We start from the raw sequence: 21,689 nt of genomic DNA, 5'->3' as shown, positions 1-21,689 counted from the left end.
GGTTCTAACGCTATTTCAAAGACCGCTGGGATCAGCTCTGAAGACTAAAGTGCATCAGTGGCTTTAGGAACTAACAGCCTCTTAGTCCCTTAGAAAGAACACAATAAACATACAAGAAAAAGCCTTCTTGATAATAATTTGGAAGAATATTTGAAATAAGCTTATCGTTACAGGCTAAGTGCGGTGGCTCACGCCTGTAATCCCAGCACTTTGGGAGGCCAAGGCAGGCGGATCACGTGAGGTCAGGAGTTCGAGACCCACCTGGCCCATGTGGCAAAACCCCGACTCTACTAAAAATACAAAAATTAGCCAGGTATGGTGATGGGCATCTGTAGTCCCAGCCACTCAGGAGACTGAGGCAGGAGAATCGCTTGAACCTGGGAGGTGGAGGTTGCAGTGAGCCAAGATCACGCCATTCCAGCCTGGGCGACTGAGCGAGACTCCACCTCAAAAAACAAAAAACAAACAAAAAAAAAAAGCTTATCATTACTTTAAATTAATTAAATAAAATTAATATTCTTAAACCTTACACAGATATTTTAAAGTCATGGTGCACTATTTTACAAAGGACAACTTTAGAAGTTAAATCTGATATGGAGAGGAAGTCAAAATTAAGTTTGTCATTAGGAATTTTCTTTTCATTAGATCCCTTGTAGCCATATCAACAAATCAATAATAATATCAGGTATTGCTGAGGCATGACAGTGCATGACTGAAGTAGGACCTGGTATCATCATGGTGTCATCAGTACAGGATAGCAACTGTGGTGCATCTGGGTTGAGATCACAAATCAGTATCTCGGCTCAAGCGTTGAGTTCCCAACAAGTTGCTCTGGGGCAGGCACCCTTACGTCTCTCTCCCCATCCAGAACATTGCATTTTCCACCTACCAGCCTCAAAGGGATTTTGTGGGGATTACCAATGTCTGAAAGATCTTTCATCTTTGAGATGAAAGGTCCTAATGAGTATTTTGTTGAGAAGCACTCCCACTCTGCCCTATGGGAAGGTTCCAAACTCCTCTTCTAAGGGTATCTACTGCAGGTAGGAAAATGTTACGTTTGAAGTAGAAATCATAATAGACTTTTAATTATAAGCAAGTGGGGTAGCTCGCTGTTAAGCAGAGACCAGAGACTCTTCCTTTTTTTTTTTCTTCTCAGCTGCTCTGGTGGGTGTGGCCTGGAGCCTCACTTTCTTGCTCTTTAAGTCCAGGTTAGGCACCCAAAGCCACTATGAGAAGCAGAGTTTATAATGAGAGGAAACGGAACCAAAGTGGAAATATCTGTGTAATATCACAATTATATAAAGTAGGACTTGGCTATGGACGCAGGCCCTTCTATAAAAGTACTCAGTGAATCTGGCCAGGCACGGTGGCTCACACCTGTAATCCCAGCACTTTGGGAGGCCGAGGCAGGTGGATCACTTGAGGTCAGGAGTTAGAGACCAGCCTGGCCAACATGGTGAAACCCCATCTCTACTAAAAATACAAAAATTAGCCAGGTGTGGTGGCACACGCTTGTAATCCCAGCTACGTGGGAGGCTGAGGCACAAGAATCACTTGAATCCGGGAGGCAGAGGTTGCAGTGAGCCGAGATCGCGCCGCTGCACTCCAGTCTGAGCAGCAGAGCGAGACTTAGTCTCAAAAAAAAAAAAAAAAAGGACTTCATCAATCTGAAGCAAGAAAAGCACCAGGCACAGCAAATAATGGATAATTCTTTATAAAGTCCTTTAATCTCTAACCTTTAATAACATATCCTAGGCATGAAAAACACCAATTTATAAATGGTCTCTAAAAGTAAACTAACTTCGTTCTTAATAGCAAATGTGGATTTTAATTGTGCTAACTATAGTCTACAGTTCTTCTTTAGTAACACTTTTCATTCATCACGTAATCCAAAATAAGGACAAACCCTCGATGCAACTTCTTGAGTCTCCGTCCTCTGTTGGCTTCAGTGGCTCCCTGACGACAGGTGATTCCCTGCCCCACAACTGACCCAGCCTCCTTCCTGAACTCCTCCCTCTGCGCCCACCTCCTGGGCTGGCCAGCATTTGTCAGTGCTCCAGGCTTGGTCCTCATCTCTGTGTCTTCAATATTCTCTTCCAGGCTGACTTCACGGCTTTCACTATCATTGACGACAACCAAGACTCTATTTCTTCTGAGTTCCAGACCCACTTACCCACCTACCAGATGTACCACCTCAAAAAATCAACATGACCCAAATTCGTTATTCTTTTTCAACCCTACCCTAACACCTTATCACCTGGCCCCCCTTTCTGTGCATCCAAACCAGGATAATGGTGCCTCTGTCCAGCCACTCTGGAAAGACAGGAACCCATCAATTACCCTAGGCTTGCTTCTCCTTTCCCTCATCATGCACATCAAAATGGCCATCAAATCCTCTGGCAGGTACTTCCTAAGTAACTCTTTAATGTATGCCTCCCTCTCCTTTGCTGCACTGAGTTCATTCAGCCCTCATAGGCTGATCCTAGCCCGATGCCTCGGTTGTTTCCTACTGGAGGATTTCCAGTCCTTTCTCTCTCCACAAATCTCTCCTCCACACAGCAGCCAGGGGAAAATTCTAAAACATCAATTTGATCCTGTTATGCTCGAGTTTGAAACCTTTCAAAGTCATCCATCCCTCAAAATTAATACTTCTTTGCATGACATACAAAACTCTACTGACCTTTCCAGTTCCTGTCCTCCCAGCCACCAATGTAAATTCCTTGTAGCCCACATCATACCATGTGTTCCAAATGCCTCCATGCCTTTGATCCTAGCTGACACGCTCTCCTCTGCTTTAGAAGCTTGACAAATTTCTCCTCATTCTTAAGAGCCACTTCAGCAGTTCATTCTAAAACGTCTTCCCTAACAACACATAACAGAGATAATAATACTTTTATTTTATTACTTTTTTTTTTTTTTTTTGACACAGAGTTTCCCTCTGTTGCCCAGCATGGAGTGGAGTGACGCGATCTCGGTTCACTGTAACCTCCACCTCCCAGGTTCAAGTGATTCTCCTGCCTCAGCCTCCCAAGTAGCTGGGATTACAGGCATCCACCACCACACCCAGCTAATTTTTGTAGTTTTTAGTAGAGACGGGGTTTCACCATGTTGGCCAGGCTAGTCTCGAACTCCTGACCTCAGGTGATCAGCCTCCGAAAGTGCTCGGATTACAGGCGTGAGCCACCGCGCCCGGCCAATAATTCTTTACTTTCAGGTGTATCACTGCACCTTGCACAAATCTCTGTTCAAGCACTTACCATGCTATGCAGGAAGTATTCACTTGCATGCCCATCTGTTTCACTAGGGCCTGAGCTCTGTTCAATGAGTCTTTGCTCAGCTCTGCCTGATGCAGGGCATAGTAAACAATATCTGGGCACTGAGTACTGAATAACAACTTAATAAACAAATACAAGTTCTGGCATATGGTCATCTTAACGTTTAATAAATCCAGTCTAAAATGCTGCTTCCACTTTCTTCCCATCATCCAGAAATCCCAAGTTATGTAAGTTCAGGTGTTCTCTGGATCTTGATGAAGATCCATGGAGACATGCTCCAAAGCTGTCTGGAAAACCAACACATAACCATTCATTTCTATAACACATAAACACACCTGTCTATAAATATGTGTCATTTTTTTCTTTTTTTGTCACTGAGTCTCATTTCTGTTGCCTAAGCTGGAGTGCAGTGGTGTGATCATGGCTCACTGCAACCTCTGCCTCTCGGGCACGAGCCATCCTCCCCCCTCAGCCTCCCAAGCTGCTGGGACTACAGGCATGCACAACCATGTCCCACAAATTTTTTTCATTAGTAGTAGAGACAGGGTTTTGCCATGTTGCCCAGGCTGGTCTCGACCTCTTGGGCTCAAGTGAACGACCCACTTTGACTTCCCAAAGAGCTGGGATTACAGGCGTGAGCTACCATGCCTCCCCTAAAAAAGATTTCTTACAGTACATTCAAAACCCAAGCTGAGCCAATAGGGTCAGTCATGTAGACACACATAAATAAAGGAGCTTTTTGGGAACTAAGTCTCTACCACCACCTCAGGGTATCACCATCCTACCATAAATTTCCACTTAAAGGACTAAGATGATCAGTTTACAGCAATGTTTTTAAGGCCTTTTGCCCTGAGTTACTAATCATTACTATGTTTAATTCATCATAAGGAAAATTCCTGAGGAACTGCCTTAAATTCAGGAAAGATGCTTACTAGAAAAATTTTTAAATGAATTCTGACTACATGGTATAGGATTAAAGGCAAACAGCCAAAGTAAATCAAATTTCAGCTTCAAAAAGAAATGTCTGGGCCAGGCACGGTGGCTCATGCCTGTAATCCCAGCCCTTTGGGAGGCCAAGGTAGATGGATCACCTGAGGTGAGAAGTTTGAGACCAGCCTGGCCAACATGGTGAAACCCCATCTCTACTAAAAATACAAAAATTAGCCAGTAATCCCAGCTACTGTAATCCCATCTACTCAGGAGGCTGAGGCAGGAGAATCGTTTGAACCCGGGAGGCAGAGGTTGCAGTGAGCCGAGATCACCCCACTGTACTCCAGCCTGGGCGACAGAGTGAGACTCCATCTCAAAAAAAAAAAAAAAAAAGTCTGGCCAGGCGCGGTGGCTCATACCTGTAATCTCAGCACTTTGGGAGGTGGGGCAGGCAGATCACCTGAGATCAGGAGTTCAAGACCAGCCTGGCCAACATAGTGAAACCCTGTCTCTACTAAAAATACAAAAATTAGCTGGGTGTGGTGGTAGACGCCTGTAATCCCAGCTACTCGGGAGGCTGAGGCACAGGAATTGCTTGACTGCCAGATATTGCAGTGAGCCAAAATCGAGCCACTACACTCCAGCCTGGGTCACACAAAAAGACCTTGTCTCAAAAAAAAAAAAAAAAAAAAAGAAATGTCTGTCCAGATAGCACATTCCAAAGCTACACAATACCCAGGGAGGCAGAACTCATGGCACAGTTAGAGAACAGCATCACAACTTATTTCTTCAATATCTCCACTGTTGCCATTTTCTTTACTTAAAGAGTAGGAAGCTACATACTGACTCAAATCTGATGACAAAGCAAATCATCTGAATTTGTTGTCATTTTTCTAATATATTTTAGCTGCTATGCAAAATACTAGTGTAATGTTAGATACTATACTAAAATTACTGTATACAATGATCAAGCTTTTCCTTTTATTTTACAGTATAATTCCTTATGTCTACTTCTTCTTTTGGTGCCCACCTTCAAACAGATACAGATGATTATATTTTACCAAGATTACATGCAAATGTATGCTGCTTTATAGAATCTTTATAGAATAACAGTTTCTCCAAAGGCATGCCATGAATGAAACCCTGGTCGTTCTTTCATTCAGCTTGAATCGAACAATGGAAAATCTACTATAAAGTTTACTAACAGGCTGGGCGTGGTTGCTTACCCCTGTAATCTCAGCATTTTGGGAGGCTGAGGTGGGAGGATCGCTCAAGCCCTGGAGTTCAAGACCAGCCTGGGAAACATGGCAAAACCTCATCTCTACTAAAATACAAAAATTAGCCAAGCGTGGTGGCACATACCTGTAATCCCAGCTACTTGGGTGGCTGAAGCAGGAGAATCACTAGAACCTGGGAGGCGGAGGTTGTAGTGAGTCGAGACTGCGTCACTGCACTCCAGCCTGGGTGACAGAGCAAGACTCTGTCTTAAATAAATAAATAAAATAAAAAATAAGAAAGCCAGGTGTGGTGGTGCATACCTGTGGTCCTAGCTATTTGAGAGGCTAAGATGGGAGGATCACTTGAGCCCAGGAGGTCAAGGCTGCAGTGAGCTGTGATTTATATCACTGCACCCCAGCCTGGGCGATGGAGCAAGACCCTGTCTCAACAACAACAAAATTTACTAACAGCTACCAGGGGCTATAAAGGGTTATAAGATGCTAAGCAGCTTCTCCTCACTCAGAATTTCCTGAAGAAGGAAATGGATCTATATAGAATACCTAGCCTGGGCAACATGGCGAGATCGCATCTCAAAAAAATAAAAAATAAACAATGGCAGCATGTAAAATAAAATGTTATTTAAAACCAAAACTACCAGCACTCTGGGAGGCCAAGGCGGATGGATCACCTGAGGTCAGGAGTTCAAGACCAGCCTGGCCAACATGGTGAAACCCCATCTCTACAAAAATACAAAAATTAGCCAGGCATGATGGGGGGGCGGGTGCCTGTAATCCCAGCTACTCGGGAGGCTGAGGTAGAAGAATCGCTTGAACCCAGGAGGCAGAGGTTGCAGTGAGCCGGAGGTTGCAGTGGGACAAGATCGTGCCATTGCACTCTAGCCTGGGCAACAGAGGAGACTCTATCTCAAAAAAAAAAAAAAAAAAAAAAAATTAACTGTAACCACTTCTGTCTCCTGAAGAGGAAGCACAATTTACAGTGTGGAGAGAGAATCTGTATACTTCTCCTTTTCATCTATAGAGATTGATAAAAGACAGAGAAAGGAAAAGGCAGAAATTTCCACTCCCAGATATTCCAGGCACATAAAGGGTGGGTAGAGAGTTTTTTGCCTTTAGCATTCATTGATGCAGAGAGGCTCCAGAAAGGCAGAAGGCCAGGAGACATACACGCCCAATGTGAAGGGAGAGGGGCCCAGCAATAGGGCAAGAGGCTGGAAACTCTGGCGCCTGTGGCAGTGACATTCCCAGCACTGCAACAGCCACAGGTCTTTAACAACTGACGGGTGTAACTGTCTATACTAAGATGTTACACTGCTGCATATCACCCCTTCTCCCAATTCTTAGCCTGAAACTTGACTAAGTGTAATAAAAATAGCAACACTTGTACGTGTGGTTGGGTGGAAAAGAAAAATGTAAATTAAAAAACAAGGAAAAAGTCGGGCTTGGTCACACACGCCTGTATTCCCAGCACTTTGGGAGACCGAGACGGGTGGAACACTTGACCCCAGGAGTTCGAGACCAGCCCGGGCAACATGGGAAAAGCCCGTCACTACAAAAAATACAAAAATTAGCCAGGCATGGTGGTGCATGCCTGTAGTCCCAGTACTTGGGAGGCTAAGAGGTGGGAGGACCACCTGAGCCAGGGAGGTAGAGGCTGCAGTGAGCCATGATGACACCACTGCATTCCAGCCTGGGCAACAAAGTGAGACCCTGTCTCAAAATAATAATAATAATCATCATCATCATCCCTAACCCTCACCTAACTAGGTTAGCACAGAGCAGACAACAGGGGAAAGGGAAGCTTAGGAGGGAGTGGAAATGAGAGTGAGGAGGGGCAAGAACTCAGAGCCAGAGCTGAATATAAGAACATGCATCTCCCTGTGGGAACTTTCCAGATTTCTTGGAGACATGGACCTCTTCCAGAGACAGGGACAGAGAGCTCAAGTCAATTTTATTTAAATATCAAAGGAGAAGGAGCCCTCAGCAGACATGTGAGTTCAGACTCTAATAAAAGGCTGAAGGTGGTAACTTAAGTATAACCAACATATTATGGGAGTTGGGTGGAGAGAGAGGTCGCTTGGGGTGAGAAAGGTTCTAGGTAGGAGGGACAGTCACAAAGGCTTCCCCTCCACAGCCCACCAATGAAAAGAAAACTAATATGCTCTGTGCCATCCCAGAATGAGCTCCCCCACAGCCAGACTGGGTCTTCAGGATCCTGCTGAGTCTGGGGTCCTACGATCCTGCGGCTGTACCACAAACACCCTCTTCAAGGTCTTTAATGTAACCCTGCAAATCCAGCAGGCTGGGAAGACTGCAAATAGAAATATTTGTAAAGAACTTGTCATCGTCTCAGCTCTCTGGAAGACCGAAGCGGGCAGATCACTAGAGATCAGGAGTTTGAGACCAGTCTGGCTAATATAGCAAAACCCTGTCTCTATTAAAAATACAAAAAATTAGCCAGGCGTGATGGTAGGTGCCTGTAATCCCAGCTATTCAGGAGGCTGAGGCAGGAGAATCGCTTGAACCTGGGAGGCAGAGGTTGCAGTGAGCCAAGATCGCACCACTGCACTCCAGCCTGGGCGACAGAGCGAGACTCAGTCTCAAAAAAAAAAAAACAAAAAACAAACTTGTAATCAACAAATCTTTCCTTCAACATAGCAGTTAGCTATCAGGAAGGTATGCCAAAAAAATTATACATATACACACACCAAAAGAATTTTAAGTTTGTTGTTAAAATCTGGGCTTGCTTCCCAGTTCTAAGGATGAAAACTAAAGGAAAATCAGAGCCAAACAGGAAAGACACACCAGAAATATGATGCAGAAAGACCATAAAATTGTTGAAGTCCATCCATCAAAAGCGGCTTCCGGCTGGCCCCTCTGAAAGTTTGTACGAACACACATAACCTCCACATGCTAGAAGCAACTCTTCCCAGCGGTGACACAGTACAGGCAGAACCACACAGATGTGTGTCTGTCCACGCTCCAGGACTTCACAGACTCACATGTAATGTGATGTAAACAATGAACAAGGAAACAAAATGTAAATACACAAGAGCCTGACAGAGATGAGCAAAATTAGAAATGGTTAAGAGTCTTCATTGTGAGGCTGAAAGTGGAGATGGAAGTGGAGGCTTCCACGGGGAACAGGAAAATTGAGAAGGGGACAAGAGCGGCCGTCTCAGTGGAGAAGGCCCAGGACCATTTTAGCTGGCGGAGAAACAGCCCATTTTTCTGGGAAGGCTTCAGAGTGGAGTTAGAGTTTCAAAAGTTAAATGCTACTCATTCTAACAAACAAAAGCAGGCCCTTCAGATATGCATCAAATACCTTTATACCTCCAAATACCTCCAAATACCAATACCGGATCAGCATACAACTTGGGAGTTATTAACAGAAATCAGCAGCACAACCAGCTGCCCAGCAGGCTTGAACTGTGCCCCTGCCCAGATTTCCAACCAGGGACACCATGCTGAAAAGGAGCAGTTTCTCTTGTGCACTGTCATCATTTTTATTCACATGTAAAATCACTTTTTTGGTGGGGAGAGACAGTCTTATTCTGTTGCCCAAGCTGGAGTGCAGTGGCGCACTCTGGGCTCACTGCAACCTCCACTTCCCAGGTTTAGGCTCATGCCTCAGCCTCCCGTGGAGCTGGTACTACAGTCACCACCACACCTGGCTAATTTTCGTATTTTTAGTAGAGATGGGGTTTTGCCACGTTGGCCAGGCTGGTCTCGAACTCCTGAGCTCAGGCAATCCACCCACCTCCGCCTCCCAAAGTGCTAGGATTACAGGCATGAGCCACCGCGCTGGGCCTAAAATCATATTTTTTAAAACTTGAAATCCTTGTATCTAAAAAAAAACACACTTGAAATTACAAAAAGGAAGTTATCCTTTTGTATTAAGAAAAACAGTTATCTTTCTTTTAGAAATAAAATGATCACATGGGGCAGGAAGAAAGGAAATGCACAATGACTTCCACAGGATTATTTTTAGTCAAATTTGCATTACTTAAACATAAGCACAACTAGAAATCAATGGTTTCACACTGTATATATGGCCGGGTACGGTGGCTCACGCCTGTAATCCCAGCACTTTGGGAGGCTGAGGTGGGCGGATCGCCCGAGGTTAGCAGTTTGAGACCAGCCTGGCCAACATGGTGAAACCCCATCTCTACTAAGAGTACAAAAATCAGCCGGGCGTGGTGTCGGGTGCCTGTAGTCCCAGCTACTCAGGAAGCTGAGGCAGGAGAACCTTGAAACCGGGAGGCGGAGGTTGTAGTGAGCTGAGATTGCACCACTGCACTCCAGCCTGGGGGACAAAAGCAAGACTCTATCTCAACAATGACAACAAAAAATACTGTATATAGGAACAAACTTAATTCTGCCGATATCCTCCTCTGCGGAAGAGGAGAGAGGAGGGGAGAATAGAGGGGGAGAAAGGAAGGGAAAAGGGTGGACAAAAGGAGTGGGGAGAAAACTACAGCGGATGAGGAGGGAAGGGAAAGGGAGAGAGATGAGATGTTTGTCCTCAATGCAGCAGTAACTAGAGCTGGGAATAAAATATGCGGCCTGAAAGAAGGATGCCTTGTTCTTTTCAATATGCATGCACACAAGTTATTAGTCAAACAAGCCATGGAGCATAATTATGTAACCCAGCTTTAAAGTTCCAACCTTGTCAACCCTCCACCTGGAATTACTCAAAAGCATTTTGCCCTCATTGGGAAACCAAGTCTCTGCCACAGCCATAAAATCCCAGAGCAAGACACCTCCTGTGGTGCCGGGCGGCTCTCACACTTCACATGCTTCTGGGCCAAACCAAAAAGTTCTGGGAAAGCCAAATTCCAGCTCAAACTATATTCACAATTCACAATTAAGGCATAGGCAAGCTGGATACATAAACCCAGATACACCAGCGTTTTGATTTTTTAGCCACGTTTATGAGATTGTGTGCTTTTCTTTGAGTGATGTTATTTTTCATGTTCTAGAGCTGTAAAAGCTAGGCTCCAAGTTTCATGTTTAGTTCTTAAATATAAGATACTGTATTATTTTATTCTAATGCTCACCAACAACATCCAAATTCCTACACTGGCATAGGAAATCTGGTAGGTAATCAACAAATCAGCAAAGGGTAAAAAGAAGCCAAGTAGGAATTTACAGGTAAATGTGTAGATTGTCAATAAAACTCTATATCAACTTAATCATTCAAAATTATCAAGAGAAAACTATCAGTTTTCAAAGCTGTAAGACATCTAGCCTTTACATATGATGCATATGCTGGTCTATCCTCTGTCCTAAGCTTCCCCATGGTCTTCTATGGGATAGTCATATGGGACTCCATATAAATATTTGGCTACATTTATCCATCCTTTCATGCTACATAATTTCTGCTTTCTTCTATTTTTTTAATCCAAGGCTATTATTGAGCTTCACTATCTTACATCCACATGCACATTGTTTATTTTTTAATTCAGTTATAACATACATGGGATAAAGTGCACAAGTCTTAACAGTTCCATAACTTTTTTTTTTTTTTTTTTTTTTGAGACAGAGTCTCACTCTGTTGCCCAGACTGGAGTGCAGTGACGCAATCTTGGCTCATTTAAACCTCCACCTCCTGGGTTCAAGAGATTCTCCTGCCTCAGCCTCCCAAATTGCTGGGACAGCAGGCGTGTACCACCAGGCCCAGCTAATTTTTGCATTTTTAGTAGAGACGGGGTTTCACCATGTTGGCCAGGATGGTCTTGACCTCTTGACCTTGTGATCCGCCCACCTCGACCTTCCAAAGTGCTGGGATTACAGACATGAGCCACCATGCCCGGCCAACTTTTTACAAATGTGTATATACTCATGTAACTATCACCCAGATAAAGCTATACTGCAGGAAATATACACACATAATTGTACGTGTTCATATTTACATGGACACACATACCCACACATGCACAACATGTACTCTCCATCCCTGGGATTGCATGAAAGCTGTGGTGTACACACAGGGAAGAGGTCTACCACAATATGATCAACTGCTAAAACACTGCTTTTTAGTTGATTGTGGAAAAAAATAAAGTATTTAAAGTATCATTTAAAATTTGTTGCAGAGATCTTGTTACTGCATTTCTAAGTCTTGAATCACTACCCTGTTTGTGAAATCATGTTGCCTTGCCACTAAATCTGAACCAGTTATTTTCTTAAAAAAAAATGACAAGTCACATACTAGGAGAAAATATCTGCAAATCGCATATCCAATAAAGAACTTATTCCCAAAACATATGTAAAGAATAGTTGTTAAACCTCAACAATAAGAAAACCAACAACCCAGTTTTTTAATTGGCAAAAGATCTGAACAGACACCTCATCAGAGAAGACATACTGTTGGCAAATAAGCACATGAAAAGGTGCTCATTGTCATTAGTCATTAAGGAAATGCAAATTAAAACCACAAGGAGAGGCCAGGCATGGTGGCTCACGCCTGTAATCCCAGCACTTTGGGAGGCTGAGGCGGGTGGATCACATGAAGTCAGGAGTTCAAGACCAGCCTGACCAACATGGTGAAACCCCATCTCAACTAAAAACACAAAATTAGCTGGGCATGGTGGGCACCTGTAATCCCAACTACTCAGGAGGCTGAGGCAGGAGAATCGCATGAACTCAGGTGGAGGAGGTTGCAGTGGGCCGAGATCATGCCATTGCACTCCAGCCTGGGCAACAAGAGCAAGACTCCGTCTCAAAAAAAAAAAAAAGAAAAAGAAAAGAAAAAAAAGAAACCACTAGGAGATATTACTATACACTTACTAGAATGATAAAACAAAAATAATAAAATAAAATAAACTGGTAACTCCAAAAGCTGGTGAGGATATGGAGCAACAGATGGGAATACAAAATAATACAGTCACTTTGGAAAACAGTTTAGCAGTGTCTTATAAAGTTAAAACATACTCCTACCATACAACCTAACAATTCTACTCCTAGGTATTTACCCAAGTGAATTAAAAACAGATTGTACTTGTGCAAAAACCTGCACACAATTGTTTATAGCAGCTTTATTCATAGTTGCCAAAAATTGGAAGCAACCAAAATTATCTTCAGCAATCAAATGGTTAACAAAGAGTGACTGCATACATACAATGGAATACTATTCAGCAATGAAAAAGAGCAATCTACTGATTCACCCAGTAACCCAGATAAATCTTCAATCCCTTTTCCTAAGTGGGGGGCGGTGCACGGGGGCGGTGGGGGGGGGGGGTGCAGGGGCGGTGGCGGGGGTAAGCCAGACCAGAAAAAGGCTACATACTTTATAACTCCATTTAAGAGACATTCCAGAAAAGACACAATTCTAGGGACAAAAATCAGTGAGGGAACTACACAAAGGAATTTTTTGAAGGATAGAACTGTTCAGTACAGCACTGTGGTGGTGGCTATACGACTCCATGCATTTGTGAAAAACCCATAAAACTGTATACCACAAAAAGTGAATTAAACTGTCATACAAATTTTTTTAAAAAATCAATCATAGACTCTCTGGGATGTCAGGGACCCTCAGGATAGAATGCAAACTGTCAGCATGGCAAGTAACTTCACTGGAAATTAATATGACACAACTTCACTACAGTAGGTAGGGAAAAGGAGCCGATGTAAATAACTCTGGAACCCACTATTCAGACTGGACACTGTAAGCTAAAAATGAAAAAACACAGACTACACAAACACTGCCCTGTAGATGGTAAATTTATTGCATCAGAGGTACAAGCTGGAAACTCCAAAGCTGCTTTACATGTATAGTAGGGATGAGCACATTTATAATAAATCGTAAACAACGCGACTCAAGATTTTCACTGTCAGAAAAAGAAGTTATAAATACGAAAAGCGGGAAGGCTAAACTAACTCTGGTACTGGATTCAAGTTGCAGATGTAAGTAGAAGCTCATATTGGTTTTAATATATATATAGGTAAATGGATACAAAAAATACAGATACATGTGTGGATTTAGAGATAGCAGTATGAACTCATGTTTAATATATATATATGTACAGATAGATACAGAAATATAAAGTCTAGTCAGGGATATCATTATGAACATGTTTATTTTGATTGAGATATAGACACACAGATATAAATGTGTGTACACATGGATTAGTATGCATACAAAAACTTCCTAGCTCTATTCATTGAGAGGGCCTAGAAGAAGTAGTAACACTCCAATAGCACCGGGCACACCTGGCACCCAGAACTTGGTTTCTAAATACCATTCTCCAGTGAAAGGAACCAGGGCTCCTTGGAGAAATGGCTGATTCTGGAACTGGAATAGAGAAAATTGAAGATGAACCAGGTACCTGTAGTACCAGGACACTAAAAGAACACAAGAGCTAGCCCAAAAGGGCTTTTGTGGAATTTTGTTTTGGTTTGGTTTGGTTTTTGAGACAGTTTTGCTCTTGTTGCCCATGCTGGAGCGCGATGGCATGATCTTGGCTCACTGCAGCCTCCTCCTCCTGGGATCAAGTGATTCTCCTGCCTCAGCCTCCCAAGTAGCTGGGGTAACAGGCATGCGCCACCACACCCAGCTAATTTTGTATTTTTAGTAGAGACAGGGTTTCACCATGTTGGTCAGGCTGGTCTCGAACTCCTGACCTCATGTGATCCACCCACCTCGGCCTCCCAAAGTACGGGGATTACAGGCATGAGCCACTGCACCTAGCTCCCCAAAAGCGCTTTCAATCACCAAAGCTGGAGTAACTGGAGCAACATAATAATGATAGTATTGAGTTCTAACTCAAAGAATAAAATAATGGCTATGACTCCATACTTACATAAGTAAATAGCTGAATAAAAAAGTAATTGAGGGAGAAGAAACAATCTTTATGGCAAAAGAATTCCAATTATTAAATGGTTTTTTATTTGTTTGTTTTTTGAGACGGAGTTTCGCTCTTGTTGCCCAGACTGGAGTGCAATGGCGTGATCTTGGCTCACCGCAAACTCTGCCTCCCAGATTCAGGCAATTCTCCTGCCTCAGCCTCCTGAGTAGCTGGAATTACAGGCATGTGCCACCACGCCCGCTAATTTTGTATTTTTAGTAGAGACGGGGTTTCTCCACGTTGGTCAGGCTGGTCTCGAACTCCCAACCTCAGGTGATTTGCCCACCTCAGCCTCCCGAAGTGCTGGGATTACAGGCGTAAGCACCGCACCCAGCCTATTAAATGTATTAATAGAAGGAATGGAGGAAAGAGAAATTCATCATTAAAACAGCACAGCCATAATTGCCGCAGTCTAATGAATAATAAAGGTAGTAGGCAGCGGGTGAAACTTTAAGGAGAAACAAGATATTTACAATGCAGTATATCTGTATGTCTCCCAAAATCTGCTGGACACTATGTTAGTTTTCAGATGTGACCACAAATTATTTCACACTGCTCCCTCCAGAATTTGGAGCTAAATACTCTCCACTTGAGTGTGAGCTGGACTTGGTAACTTGCTTCTAATGAATAGAGAAAACAAAAAATAGTGACTTGACTATGGCTGACACCAAGCAGGCTGACACCACACTAACCAACTGATCAAGGTTAATGTCACCAGTAGTAAGTCGTGTTAATATCATGTGCCCCTACCATGTGCAAGGAGAGGGGCTTATCACCTTTATGATATTCTGTCCAAAATCCATAACCTTAATTTAATCTGATAAAACATCAAACACAAATAGAGGCTGGGTGTGGTGGCTCTCATCTGTAATCCCAACACTTTGGGAGGCCGGGCTGGGTGGATCACCTGAGGTCAGGAGTTCAAGATTACCCTGGCCAACATGGTGAAACCCGATCTCGGCTAAAAAAAAAATTTGCTGGCTGTGGTGGCACCTGTAATCCCAGCAACTTGGGAGGCTGAGGCAGGAGAATCGCTTGAACCTGGGAGGCGGAGGTCCCAGTGAGCTGAGATCGTGCCACTGCACTCCAGCCTGGGCGACAGAGTGAGACTCTGTCTCAAAAACATACACACGCACACACACACACACACACACACACACACAGAAAGGGACATTCCACTAAATTCCCGATCATTACTCATCAAAAGTGTCAAGGTCATGAAAGAAAAGAAGAAACAAGAAATGGTCACAGGAGGATACTAAGGAAATACAACTAACTGCAATGTAGAATCACAGACTGAATCTTAGAACAGAAAACCTACATTAGTGGAAAAACCAGGGAAAGTCCAAATAGTATGGGGCTTAGTTAATATTATTGTATCAATGTTAATTTCCTAGTGTTGATGCCTGAAACATCTTCTCCCTTTCCATGTTGCATAGTTAATTCCCAATAATCTTTCAAATTACAGGGCAGAGGCCTTCTCCTCTGGGAAGCCGTCCATGATCACCCTCTCCTCTCCAGTTTATGTTAGATACCATTCCTCTGTGCTTCTATCATAGCATTTATCACTTAGTATCATATTGTATATTCCTAACTATCAGCCTACAGGGGCTTCTAGAACGAAATGTATCTCATCTTAACATAATTATCTATTGAGACCGCTGAGAAACACAGTATAGTGGGTAATGATCATCATCATGAGCTTTGGAGACTCACAGATGTGAGTTCAAATCCCAGCTCCAAGACTTAGTGATCACAAGTAAGTTACTTAAATCATTCAGAGCCTCAGTTTTGCTCACTGGTGAAAGAGACTTAAGGTAAAGAGTTGTTTGAGGATTTAATGGAATACTGTTACATAAAGTAATTAGCTCAGTGCTTACATATAGTATGTTGTCAAAAACGATAATGACTGTTACTCTTCATTTTTATTAACGTCAAGGGCTCTTTTATTTCAGTGCTTTGTATAGCACCTGGCAAGTGACGGGGACTCAAAAAGTGTTTGCCAAATTAATTAATTATTAAGATGAACACTGACAAACATTTATCCAATATTTACTTCCCTTTACCCTCAAGAGTTTTACAGGCTGGAATTGCTTCTCTGGATGCATGTTAAAATCATCTGGGGAACTAACCATATACTAATGCCCAACCCCATTCTCTGAAATTCTGATTTAATTGGCCTGAGATGGAGCCACTTGACACTCACACATCTAGTTAGAAGAACAGGAAATACACATTAAAATACATGTAGACAGAAATACCAACATCCCATCAGCAATGATTACACCTTACACCCAGATCTTGGTTTCAAATAGCATTCTAACACCAAGGAACCAGGGCTCCTTGGAGAAATGGCTTATTTTGGCACTGGGGCAGGAAAAACCACAATGATAGGGGTATGTCAGAGATTCAAGAGCCACCTGAAAGAGCTCCAATGGTCAAAACAGGAACAATTGGAGCAAAAGTAGTATTAGATTATAGCCTAAAGTATAACATAAATAGCCATGAATCCATCTTGATATTAAGGATTGAACAGATAAGTAAATGGAGAACAGACACTCTCCATGTAGAATTATAGATAACTTACATGTGGACTGTGCGGAGTGACTTTCTTCCAAAGAGTACATTATGGGGCCAGGCGCAGTGGCTCATGCCTGTAATCCCAGCATTTTGGGAGTCCGAGGCAGGTGGATCACTTGAGGCCAGGGGTTCCAGACCAGCCTGGTGAACACAGTGGAACCCCATCTCTACTAAAAATACAAAAGTTAGCCGGGCATGGCGGCATGTATCTGCAATCCCAGCTACTCAGGAGGCTGGGGCGGAAGAATCACTTGAACCTGGGAAGCAGAGGTTGCAGTGAGCAAGATCACGTCACTGCACTCCAGCCTGGGCAACAGCGCGAGCCTCTGTCTCAAAAAAAAACAAAAAAAAGTACATTATGGAAAGAAAAAGAGTAACTTTACAGTAGAAAAAGGGTGACAAATACTACCTTAAATCAAATGATCAAGATTAACATCAACAGTGACAAATCATGTTAATAGTATGCACCTGTGATATCACGTGATAACAATGGCACTTTGCCACTGTGGTCTTCTCAAAAACATATTAGCCCAGTTCAATCAGAAAATTGAGGTGGCCAGCTGCAGTGGCTCATGCCTGTAATCGCAAAACTTTGGGAGGCTGAGGCGGGCAAATCGCTTAAGTTAGGGAGTTCAAAACCGGCCTGGGCAACATGGTGAAAACCGGTTCTAATTTAAAAAAATAATAATAATAAACATTAGCTGGGTGTGGTGGCATGCACCTATAGTCCCAGCTACTCGGGAGGCTGAGTTAAGAGGGTCGCTTGAACCTGGGGGGCAGAGGATGCAGTGAACCGAGATTGCACCACTGCACTCCAGTCTGGATGACAAAGCAAGACCCTATCTCAAAAAAAAAAAAAAAAAAAAGAAAAAGAAAAGAAAACTGAGGAACATTCTACTAGCAAACTATCTAATACTCCTCAAAACTGTCAAAGTCATCAAAAACAAGGAAAAGTCTCAGAAACTGTCACAGCTAAGAGGAGGCAAAGGAGATATGATGACTATATGTAGTATGATATGCTGGATGGGCTCCTGGAACAGAAAAAGGACATTAGGGACAACGAGAGGAAATGAGAATCGAATATGGGCTTTAGTTAATAATAAGGTATCAATATGGTTCATTTATTGTAATGAATATACTATAATAATATAAGATGTTAATAATGGGGAAGCTGGATATGGATCATACAGAAACTCTTTATACTATTTTTTGCAAGAATTCTGTAAATCTAAAATTGTTCTACAATAAAAAGTTCATTAAAAGAATAAGTTGGTCAAGAGATAAATGAATGGTATCATTATACTATCATTGGTCAGAGTGCAAAAAAACTGCAAAAGAGCAAGACTCGGATACAGGAAACAAGGAGGTGTGAGCAAAAAAATTTCTGAATTCCCAGGACTCAAAAGAAGAACAATAAGGGCCGGGCGCGGTGGCTCACGCCTGTAATCCCAGCACTTTGGGAGGCCAAGGCAGGTGGATCACTTGAGACCAGGAGTTCATGACCAGCCTGGCCAACATGGTGAAACCCCGTCTCTATGAAAAATACAAAAATTAGCCGGGCATGGTGGTAGGCGCCGATAGTCCCAGCTACTTGGGAGGCTGAGGCAGGAGAATCGCTTGAACCCAGCAAGCGGAGGTTGCAGTGAGCCGAGATCGCGCCACTGCACTCCAGCCTGGATGACAGAGCGAGACTCTGTCTCAAAAAAAAAAAAAAGAACAATAAGGAGATCCATTAGAACCAATAGACAGCATCATAGAGCATACAGAAAAAAATTTAAAAATCAAAAAAAATTAAAAGGTAGTTTTAATAAACTATTTGTAAAGTAGAAACACTCTGGAAGAACATGGTTAATTCTGAATAGATTTTTCTGGCCATAGAAGCTCAACTCTTTTGTTGTTGTTGTTTTGTTTTTTGAATCAGGGTTTCTCTTTCTGTCACCCAGGCTGGGGTGCAGTGGCGTGATCACATCTCAATATAGCCTCAAACTCCTGGGTTCAAGGGATCCTCCCACTTCAGACTCCCAAGTAGCTAGGATACAGGCATGCACCACTATGCCTGAAAATGTGTTTTATTTTTAGGAGAGACCAAGCTCTTGCTATGTTGCCCAGGCTGGTCTTAAACTCCTGACCTCAAGCAATCCTCCCACCTTGGCCTCCCAAAGCACTGGGATTACAGACGTGACCCACCACACCTGGCCTGATGCTCAACTTGTTATCAAACACTTCTCTCTCTCTAATACCTTCATTCATTAACACTCGCCAATTTTTGTCCCCTTATAGAAAAGATCTTTACAGTTTAAACATGTGCATTAAGGGAGCACAGGCACAAAAATCTCACGTACGAAACCAAAAGTCATTTCCTATTTCCAAAGACAAACCCTCAAACTTATACCAAGAAGTCAATATTTTAATGATTTTGTTTTAGTGACTGAAGACGTAACATGATAATATATTTATTCAATCTTCTATAATCTTGCTTTCTAAAATGGATTCCTCAGGAACTTCACAAGTAATCGGCATGTCCTTATTAGTTTTCTTTGGAGAACTTTTGTACAGCAACACGATAATATTTGTGAGACGTGAGAGGACGCTGGAATGTTTAAACTGCTGTTATAGTATGGTACTTCGATTTCAGCAAGTGCCACAAAAGGAGTAAAACAAAAGCTTAGAAAATATACATGGCCCAGAAAGACACCCACGCTTCTTGTTTTAATGAATTACGTTCTGCAATGAACAGTGATCCAGACAAATCTCTTATAACACAAAACACACCCAAACAGTGACTCCCCAAGTGAAGGAAATGGCTCCAGATCGCAGTTCCACAGCCAAAAATCATGTCCCAGGGCTTCCTGCAGCCACAGCATGTTCCCATCTATCACACACACAAACTAGGAAAAATAACATTCCAGATCATTTCCTCAATATGTATGTCGACCACAGAAAGTAACCCAGTGTCCATAATTCAATCATAGACCTTAAGCTGTGCATCCCTGCCTTCTCTTCACCAATGTCATAGAAACTCAAATATTCTGTCCTCTCCTGGAACATTCCAAAATGACACTTTGCAACAAACCGACACAACCTTAAGTACTTTATTGACCAATATCACAGCAGATCCTTGAGGTCACGATTCTATTATTGTAGTTTTTAAAACTCTGTACTTCTAGGAGGCTGAGGCAGGAGAATCACTTGAACCCAGGGGGTGGAGGTTGCAGTGAGCCAAGATCGAGCCACTGCACTCCAGTCTGGCAACAGAGTGAGACTCCGTCTCAAAAAAAACAAAAGAAAACAAAACTCTACTTCTACAGAATAGAAATCCCTCTCATTGTAAATACTCATGGCATACCTCTACCAAATAATTTCCCAATTCCCTTTCTTCTTTCTCACATACTAATTTCCTGCTTCCCCCTCACCTAACTTCTATATCTGAGATTGTCGCTGAGTATTACTTAATGCCAAGAGACAGTAATTGCTTTAAAAAGCAGCTTTCATAAAGAGGCTTCATTGGACGCCATCATCCTAGTGAATTCCCCACCAACCAGAGCATGGCTGTCACCTGTAAGGTGAGAAGGATTAGAGGACAAATGACATCAGTGCACAGAGTACGAGTGCCTCTCAGGGGGGATGCACATAACCAAGCTCACAGAGACCAACAGTGGTTTTTGTTTTGTTTTGTTTTGTTTGTGAGATGCAGTCTCGCTCTGTCACCCAAGGCTGCAGTGCAGTGGTGCCATCTCAGCTTACTGACACTTCCGCCTCCCAGGTTCAAACGAGTCTCCGGCCTCAGCCTCCCAAGCAGCTGGGACTACAGGTGCCTGCCACCATGCCTGGCTAGATTTTGTATTTTTAGTAGAGACTGGGATTCACCATGTTGGTTGGTCTCAAACTCCTGATCTCAGGTGATCTGTCCGCCTCAGCCTCCCAAAGTGCTGGGATTACAGGCAAGAGTCACCACACCTGACCCTAACAGTGTTTTAATGCTGACTATAAAAAGTGTAACCCTCCAGCAGGCAAGGTTATTTGCACCAGTGTGAGTTGCACAGCAGATAAACATGGATTACAAATCATAATCAAAAGGGTGTTTGCTAGGCCAGGCGTAGTGGCTCATTCCTGTAATCCCAGTACTTTGGGAGGCTGAGGCAGGCGAATCACTTGAGGTCAGGAGTTCGAGACCAGCCTGGCCAACATCGCAAAACTCCGTCTCTACTAAAAATACAAAAATTAGCTGGGCATGGTGGCACATGCCTGCAATCCCAGCTACTCGGGAGGCTGAGGCAGGAGAATCTCTTGAGCCTGGGAGAGGGAGTCTGAGTGAGCTGAGATTGTGACACTGCACTCCAGCCTGGACGACAGGGCAAGACTCTGTCTAAATTAAAAAAAAAAAAAAAGCTGCAAGAATAGGCCAGGAGCGGTGGCTCATGCCTATAATCCCAAGTCTTTGGGAGGCCAAAGCAGGAGGATCGCATGAGATCAAGAGTTCAAGAGCAGCCTAGGCAACGTGACGAGACAAAAACAGAAAACAGGTGGCAAGAATAGTTTAAAGAGCTCCCACGTACCCCCTTATCCAGAAATCCAATTCCTCCAAATGCCACCATCTTACCTATCTGTTGCCTTCCTCCTTTGCTCTTTCTGCAAATATATACTTTACTGTAATGTCTTGATAAACACTTGTATTCTTACTATCTAAACTTTCTAAATATTAATATTTCCTTAATGTTTCAGTACTTTGGATGCTGAAAGTCATAATGATCCATTTTTATCCTATTATATCATAAAAAGTAAGAAATATTGGAATGAATCTGCAATACTAGGATATACCCTGC

At 43.0% G+C, this 21,689-nt stretch overlaps 1 protein-coding gene across 4 annotated transcripts in view; it reads right to left on the bottom strand.

Moving 5' to 3' along the window:
- The window catches only part of TIAM2 (TIAM Rac1 associated GEF 2), a 264,916-nt gene that overhangs the window by 182,660 nt on the left and 60,567 nt on the right, over nt 1-21,689 (bottom strand). The gene's annotated exons all lie outside the window — the stretch shown is intronic.

The sequence above is a fragment of the Pan paniscus genome, chromosome 5 (genome assembly GCF_029289425.2).
Source record: "Pan paniscus chromosome 5, NHGRI_mPanPan1-v2.0_pri, whole genome shotgun sequence".
NCBI lineage: Eukaryota > Metazoa > Chordata > Mammalia > Primates > Hominidae > Pan > Pan paniscus.
The sequence above is the reverse complement of the archived record's forward strand: the minus strand, read 5'-3'. Positions and strand labels throughout refer to the sequence as shown.